Source organism: Pteropus vampyrus, unplaced genomic scaffold (assembly GCF_000151845.1).
Source record: "Pteropus vampyrus isolate Shadow unplaced genomic scaffold, Pvam_2.0 Scaffold309, whole genome shotgun sequence".
In the NCBI taxonomy this organism is placed as follows: Eukaryota; Metazoa; Chordata; class Mammalia; order Chiroptera; family Pteropodidae; genus Pteropus; species Pteropus vampyrus.
The window spans coordinates 49,703-57,885 of NW_011889090.1; the positions used below are offsets into that span (position 1 = coordinate 49,703).

The window sequence follows — 8,183 nt, forward strand, 5'->3', positions numbered from 1 at the left end:
CTCTGTGGCGAAGGTGCTGCTGGGACAGCTGGTCGGAGGGGTCTGAGACCAGGCAGGAGGATGTGGGGGTGACAGGGATTCTAAGCCTGGGTGGCTGTCTGTTGCTGGGGGCTCCTCGTTTGTAGGACAGACACGCAGGTGTCAGGGGTAAAGGGCGACCCACTCGAACATACTGAGGGAGAGGCGGTGCTGGCTGTGGAGTGAGTCGCCCCCCTACCCCCCAGCGCATACGGCGAAGCCCTGCCCCGTGCTAGGGTGGGGATGGGGGTGACCGGGGGAGATGAGGTCGGGAGGGTGGCCCCTGATGGGGTCAGTGCCCTGGTAAGGATAGGGATGGAGACCTCCCACCCCGGTGCCCCACGCCAAAGGCCCTGCGAGCGTGGGCATCTCCCGGCACCCTGCCCTGGGCCTGGCCCCACAACCATGAGTAGCAGATGTCTGTGGCTTGTGGTGACTTGTCACGGTCGCCATAGCTGACGGAATACAGTTTTGTATTTGCAACTTTTCTGTAAGTTTGAAATCATTTCAGAATAACATGGGGAAATGCGCCGTGAGAGACAGAGTGAAGCGGGGCCTGCTCGGGGCTGGGCCCCCAGGCTTCTGCCAGGCCGCCCTGTGCAGGGAAGGTGGGGACCCCAATGTGGGCCATTCGGAAGGAGGGCGTGGGGAGCAGTGTGGGGGCTGGGGGCCTCACAGAGCATGCCGGCAAGGTCGGGCCAAAGGCGTCTAGACGGGGGTGGGCAGGCAGTGACATGGCAGGAGCCGGAGGGAGGCAGGGAGCTCTGGGCAGAAGAGGGCCTGGGGGCGGAGGGGCCCGGCTGCCTGGGAGTAGGGGTTCTGTGCTAAAAAGGGTGCTTTGGGGTCAGAGCGACTGCAAACCTGTGAGGGTGGGGTGTCCGGTGCTCCTGGGCTGGAGGCCTGGGGCCTTGTCTGAGACCCTCGCAGGGGCCAGTGTGCACTGGGCGGCTGGCGCCACATGCTCGCTGTTCCAGCGTCTGCCCCAGGCCCTGCCCACGGTTCTCCGCTCTTCCTTGGGCAACTGAGTCAGTGGGACTGGGCCCAGGCTGGGGTGCCCTGGCACCACACGGAGGGGCTCTGACCCCTAAAGGTGACAGCCGGGAGCCCTGGTGTCAGTCTGGCCAATGGGACTGAGGACCCCACAGAGCCCAGCCCGACGCCCGTCTGCCACGGGCCCTGGCGTCACTGGCACAGTTAGGTCCAGAAGATCCGGAAGGGGGCATCTCAGAGGGGCCACCAGCCCCTCAGGCTGGCACCACTTGGGGCCCTCCATGCTGGGGACAGCCGGACACAGCCCGGGGGTCCTGGAGCACAGGTATCATGGCTGTGCGACCCCCCGGCTGAGCCAGTGGGCAGTTAGAGGCCAAACACAGAGGGAGGCTGGGAAAGGCTGGCGGTCAAGAGACCAGGGGTCACCAGGGCACAGGGCGGGTCACAGGCTGGGCCGGGCTCAGCGGGCTTTGCCGGCACCTGGCCCTTCCCCTGCATTCTCGGCTGGCGGCTTGGAGGGGTCCCGGGCTGAGGGGGTGACGGGACCAGGAGCAGACACGCCTTGCCACGCTCCAGAGGTCCATGCCGAAGCCCCATGGTCAGCTCTCTTTGCTGCCGCACCACACGACAGAAGGGGCTGCCCGCTGGCTCCTCGGACCTGGGCCCGGCTTCACTCACTTTGAGCAATTGCTCAAGCCACAGGGGGTTCCAGGCAGCTTTGGACCCACTGGGAGCCCCCAGGGGACGCTGCCCCAATACACTGGACGCTGTGTCCCTCAGGGCCTCCCAGCGGTCAGGGGACAGGCGAGAGGAGGCTCCCGGGGGTGAGGCGGGACCCGGAGGCCAGTGCGGGGCGGACTGCCCGCTGAGTCACCGCCGCTGGTCTTGCCTACGGCCTCCGCCCCACTGGGCTCACCGCCCCCCCACCGCTCTGGTTCCAGAAGGCGCCCCCTGCCAACCATGGCTGTGGACCCCTGAGCCCCTGCCCAGCGCCCACACCCCGAGGTCCCAGGTCCCTGGAAGGGCCCTTGGTTTAGTCCCAAGGGGTTGGTCTGGAGGCACTCTGGTCCAGAACTCACAGCTCGGGGTGAGCTTGGGACCGGCCAGCAGCACTCAGTGTGAATCCCGGGACCCTTGGCCACTCACTGAAGGGCCTCTTGGCTCCCCAAATCTTCCCCTCCAGCGCCCACACCTGGGGCTCGCCCACCTGCACAGCAGACCTAGGCTGTCCCAGGTGGGGTCCCTCCCCCCAGAACCCCCTGCCCCTTCCCCATGAGCCCTAATAGGCTCCAGGTGTCAAGGCCACTCCACAGTGACCCCAACAGACAACACGTGGAGGTCACCACTGCAGGGCTGAGGGCCAGGTCAGGGTCTCAGAATGTTCAGGCGCCTCAGAGACCCTGGTGCTTCAAGTGCCCAGCCCAGGCCGGCCGCAGAGGCAGGCTGGCTTGGGGAGGGACCGAGGTCACATTGCTCCCTCAGGACGTCAGCCGAGAGTCACCGGCAGTGTGACCCAGAGGCCCCCTGCCCCTTCCCAAGCACTGTCCCGCCTCGGGGCCCAGGGTCACTTTTGGGAGCCATTCATGTCCTTGTCGTCAGCTTCCCGGACGCCTCTGCCACAGCAACGTGCTTTTGTCCCCTGCCACCGAGGGGACACCTACCAAGGTCACCAACAGGACCCTTCAAAATATATTTCAGTAAACGTTTCGTTCTGGTAGTTTCAGATGGGAAGAGGCGTTGCAAAGGCAGAGCTGAGTCCCGTGACCCGCATCCCCTGACTCCCCCGCAGGCGCGAGACACACGGCGCAGTGAGCAGGTGTCGACCTGTGACTATCGGCTCGAGGCCACGCTTCACTCAGACGTCCTTGGTTTTCCCCGTGTCCTCCTCCTGCCCCGGGACCCACCCAGGATCTCGCCGGGCATTCGGCGTCACGCCTCCTCAGGCTCCTCCGGGCTCTAACAGTTTCTCCTGTTTTGGTCGATCCTGGCAGTTTGCGGGATGCCGGGCAGGCGTTTTATGGAGCGTCCCTTGACGGGGGTTTGTCAGACGTCTCTCGCGGTTAGGCCGGGGCTGCGGGTGCGGGCCGTCTGGGCCGTCTGGGCCGTCAGGGCGCCTGCTGCCGCACGACTCAGCACTGCCGTGTGACCTCGATCGCTCGACAAGGGGTGTTTCGTCCTCTTGTCTTGTAATTCAGTTTCAAATATTTGTTAACTCCGCAGCTCTCGTGATTATCAAATCCGTGTAAAGTCAAACTTAATTCATATTTACCGCCTTTCGCACCTCGAGCCTTCCACCCGCAAACCTCTGCTCCTGTGCGTGCGCCGTGTGGCCTCCGGAAGCCTCCGCCGCTGGTGGCTTCTCCCATTCTTCAGCGTTTTGCTTGTTTTGCTTTGTCTTTAGGGCGAAGCACCTTCGTGCCACCTTGATTCTGAGGGAAGCGACGGTCGCACTGTCTCCCGTTTCCATCGTCCCCGCAGCGTTTCGGGGTGGATTTCTGTGTATTTCTCCTGTGTGGCTTCAACCTGCTTCTCGCACGTATCCTCTGATGTCTTTCTGGGCAAATTCCCAGGCAGCGCCCTTTCAAATGTTAATTTCTCCCGTGCTCGCTAGTTCTCTAGTGCGTACGTGATCTGACCCTCCCTTCTGCATGTTCCGTGTCTTTGTTTCAATCTCTAGACTTTGTTCGGAATGAACGTTTTTTGCCAAACCCCAGTTCTCATCTTCTTTTCAGCTATTTTAACCTGACAGTTAAGCCCGTTCATCGAGTTTTAGATGGTGGTTACTATGTTTTCATTTTAAAACATTCACTCTTGACATATTAAACTTGTCTTCTTTTTTGAATTTTTCAACATAGTCAGTTCCATCGTTTTCCAGTCTGTGTCTGATAATCCCAGCATCTGAGGCCCTTGCAAGCCTCCGGGGGTCGTTTCTGCCGGTTCTTGCTCATGGTGCCATATAACCTCACGTGCCTGGTTATCTTCGGCTGTGTGCTAGTCATTGCACTTGAGACATGATTTACAGGAATAATTGAACGCCTGGGGTGTAAAGGTGCCTTCCGCATCTGGCTTTCTTCTGTCAGGCACCGGGGCCTCCCTGGTCCGGGACCACCTTGACTTGGGGTTCCATGGAAGATTAAGGTGGCCTGAACTGGGGCTGCAAAGCCTCGAGAGAATGGGGCACTTTTACTTCACCCTCACCGTGGGTGAACCCAGAAAGCTCCCAGCTTTCTGTGGGGAGGGTGTCCAGTTAGACACACGCTCTCGCTTAGTGGGGAGCACGAGCTTTCATTTCTGTCCTCCAGCTCCTCAGGACAAAAGTTCATGCCTGAGCCCGGGGACAGAGCTTCTGTGCTCATCTGCGGTCGAGGCCGTATTTTCTTTGGTGTTAGCCTGATGCATCCTTGCCAGCTCCTGGGCTCCTGGGCGCTGTGATGAGGTGGCTCAGCATTTCAGGTGGTTCGCTGAGTGGGCGGCCTGCACATCCGTGCCCACTGCTGTGGCCAGAGGTGCCCAGCACGGGCCCGCCTCCCCGGGGTGCGCTCCCCTGCGGCTTTCAGGACCCCTGGCCGTCCTGCTCGCTCTGCTGTCCTCACCCTCCTGCCCACCAGGGGTCCTGGAATTGCTCCCAGCACAGGAGGCCCTGACGGTGGCCTCCATCCCCCATCGGCAAGGGACTCCAGACGTGCTTCCTGCCCTGACTTATCACAGCAGCATGGAGTCTCTGCTCGGAAAAGCCCTAGATGCTCGAGCTCCACCCACCCAACTGAGACCAGCGGAAAGTCTGCACCGGGACCACTGCACCCCCAGGAGGAGTCTTCCGGGCCCTCGCACCCTCGAGATATTGGGGCGCCCAGGGCTCCATCTGAGCCCATCCCCTCCACTCCACGGCAGCAGAACCTGTCTCACTGGCCCCACAGATGGGTGGACCCGGGGCGCCTTGGCTGCTGAGGGCCCACAGTGACCAGCTGCCAGCGGGTCGGGCCGAGGAGGCCTGAGGGCAGACCGCTGGCTGCAGCACCCTGGGGGCAGCTGGGGACCTCAGCGGTGGCAGCTGTGAAGGGTTGGGCTGGGCCCCGGTGAGCGCTCAGGAAGAAATAAACGGGCTGTCTGAGGATTGGAAAAGCAGATGCCTGGCAGATGACCTTGCCCAGGAAAGGAATTTGCAGGTTTTAGACTTCTGGCCCGGTGCTTTCTGGATGCAGTGACCAGGTGTGGCCCTCAGGTAGATGGCCCAGCCACGACACAGGTGCTTCCAGTCTCAGGTGGAAGGGGTCAGGGCCAGTCAGGCCCAAGACAGGAAGGTGGGACTGGGGTGGCCGGGACTTGTCTGGGAAGGCCGGAGAGGGGCACCAGCTGGGCTAACAACCCGGTCTGTAGCCATGCCCTAGGCCTCATGTGCTGGCCGGGCCCCCAGGAGAGCCTGGCAGCCAGGGAGGGGCCTTGGGTGACAACAGCCGAGCTCTTTGGCTCGAACTCTCTCACCCTAGGCTTGAGGCGGCCCACAGTCCCTGGGCCCTTCAGTCAGGTGAGAGGAGCTGGGTGGAAGGGAGGAGGGACATCAAAAGGTGGGTGCGGGAGAGCCCCTTGGTGCAGCCTCTAATCACGGCAGGCCCCCCCTCCTGAGCCAAGCACCTCACCTGTCAGCACAGGGGGAGGGCGGGAGCACCTGGCCCTGCAGATCAAGGGCAGGAAGTGGGGCCGGCAGGTGGGTGGGGCGCAGCCGCGCATCCCCACCCCGACTCTGGGCACAGCCCGCAAGGCCTTCCTGTTGGGGTAGCTCAGAGTGGGAGGTGGGTGGCGAGGGGGCCTGGAAAGACACCGCTGGGGGCCCCGAGGAGGCAGAGCTGGTGCCCTGTGCGGGGACCCCCTATCGTGGGCAGAAGGGCCGAGTCTGAGCCCCAAACGCCAGGCTCTGCTGGGCCTGCCTCCTGTTTTCTGGACGTGAGGCATGTGTGAGCTCTCGGAAGGTGCTGGGTGGGCGGCCAGAGGCACAGTTAGCGGGAGAGGGGTTACTGGCCCTCTCCAATCCAGGCCGGCACCCCGACTTGGGGAGAGCCAAGGAGGGCGAGTGGCCGCGTTTGCCACCCCCGTGGTGGCGCTGACCCCAGGCACGGCTGCACAGTGGGCTGGCGGGTGGGCCACGCCTGCCCCAGCTGTCTGCTGTGCGAGGCCGGCAGGTGACTCGGAGGAGCCAGGGCTGCACTGTCCCAGCCCTCAGGGGTGTGTGACTCGGAGGAGACGGCACTGACCCAGGCGTTGGCGGGCCTGCGGGGGGCGCGTCCTGACAGGGCCACGGCAGGCGGGTTGCTCGGGTGGGCCCAGCGCTGCTACGGTGACGGGAAAGGAACAGGGACCCCGCCCGGCCCCGAGACGCAGCCCCGACTGGCCCCCGGCTCTCTCTCCTCCGCTGGGCGCAGTGGGGACCACACTGGTCCTCAGCCACTGTCCCCTTCCACCCTCACCACGTCCCAGCGCTCAGGGGCTCCGTGGACACTGGCCACGGCCCTTCTGGCCACCCCTTGTCCTCCTGGGAGTCTGGCCAAGCCAGGGGTTCCTGACCGGGCAGCACCAGGCTGCGGGGCACCGAGGGACTGAGGCTGCGTGCAGAGGCTGCAGCTTGGGGTGTGAGCCTGGGGGGGGCCAGCGGGAGCAGTCCCCCGACTCCCGCCCAACCCCAACGCCCCAGTGCGGGCCATGAGCCATGTCTCAGGGTCCCTCAAACACGCTGCCCATGGGCCAGGGGGCCCCACCCCCGCACACACTGACCCCGAGTGGGCGTCAGGGGCGGGGGTCTTGCCAATCTGAGGATGGGTTTGCATCCCACATCCCTGGGGCCTGGAGGTCAGGGTTGGAAGGTCAGAGGCCACGATGCTCCCAAGACTGTCTTCAGCTGCCCTGCCCCGGGCCAGGGGGCTAGACCCCTCTTTGCTGCCCCCTGTTGGGGGTGGGGGAGGAGCCGGCCTGGCTGAGGGGTCCCCCACCCCCAGGCTCAGCTTGGCCGGGAAATGGGCCAGCTTGGGGCTGTCCTGGGGGCCATGGGCTCAGAAGCCCTGAGGGGCTACGTGAGCCCAGCCGTCCAGGTGTAGGGGGCCCCATGCCCCCAGGTCCCAGGCAGTGGGCACCGAGGCCAACCAGGAGGCAGCCCGCTGGAGCTGGGCAGCCCTCGGTCCTTCCGTGCTGGCCACTCGCCCCTCTGGCCAGCTCCATCCCTGGAGGACAGGTTTGGGTGTGAAGACCGGGCCCTGGACGAGAGACAGGCCCCACGAAGCCCTGCTCCAGGGAGCTGGCGGGGGACGGGCCCCTCGTCATTAAGAGTTTCCAGGGGAGCTGCCGGAGTTCGTTAGGGAAAACAGTTGGACCTCTGCCGGTTGGGCTAATTACTGGGCTGGTCATCCCGAAGTCAGAAGGGTCACTGCCCCAGCCGCACCCCCAGCCTGCAGCCACAGGCCCCCAGACCCTTCCAGCCCCAACGGGTGACCTCAAACCCCTAGTCCCGGCGTCTCAAACGGGGGTGCTTCAGGAGCAGCCACAGCTCCGCTCCCCAGCTGCCAGCCAGGGCCCACGGGAGGGTTCGAGGGGTCCAGGCAGAGCAGGCCCTGCACTGTGGCCACGGCCGGGGCTCAGGCCTGGCATGAGGGGCAGGCACGGCTTCTGCCCCTTGTCAGCGTGAGGCTGCAGGCCCAAGGGCAGGGGGCCTTAGAGGGGCTGCCCGCGGCCAGCAGAGGGCACGGGGTGCAGCCCCACTCTGCCTGCTGCCGGCCCCGGGGCCTGCCTGCAGGCCTGCACGCCTCACCGGCCCCTGCAGCAGCTCCCTGCCCTGGTTTCTGTTCAGCCTGGACTGGGCCGGGCGGGCGGGGCAGGAATGTGTGCGGGGCCCACCGCCCGCCCCGCTGCCGCGTCACGTAACTGGCTCCCTCCGGCCTATGGGAGCCCGGGGGACACACCTGTCGGCGGCCAGGAGCGGAGATTGGTCGGCCGGGAGCAGGCACCTGCGTGGGGCGGGGTGAGGCCCTACATGTAAGGCGAGCCGGGGCCACACCGTCCCTGCCCTGCCCTGCCCTGCTCTGCCGCGGAAGGGCCGGCTGCCGCCTCCATTGTTCCCCGTGGCTCTCAGAGCCCGCAGAGGCCAGGCGGCTGCAGGTGTGGACCTTGGCTCGCCCCCCGAGTGCGGGGCC

The 8,183-nt window shown here is 64.9% G+C and overlaps 1 protein-coding gene across 1 annotated transcript in view; it reads left to right on the forward strand.

The window, feature by feature from the left end:
- The window catches only part of TTLL10 (tubulin tyrosine ligase like 10), a 47,955-nt gene that overhangs the window by 16,209 nt on the left and 23,563 nt on the right, over positions 1-8,183 (forward strand). The gene's annotated exons all lie outside the window — the stretch shown is intronic.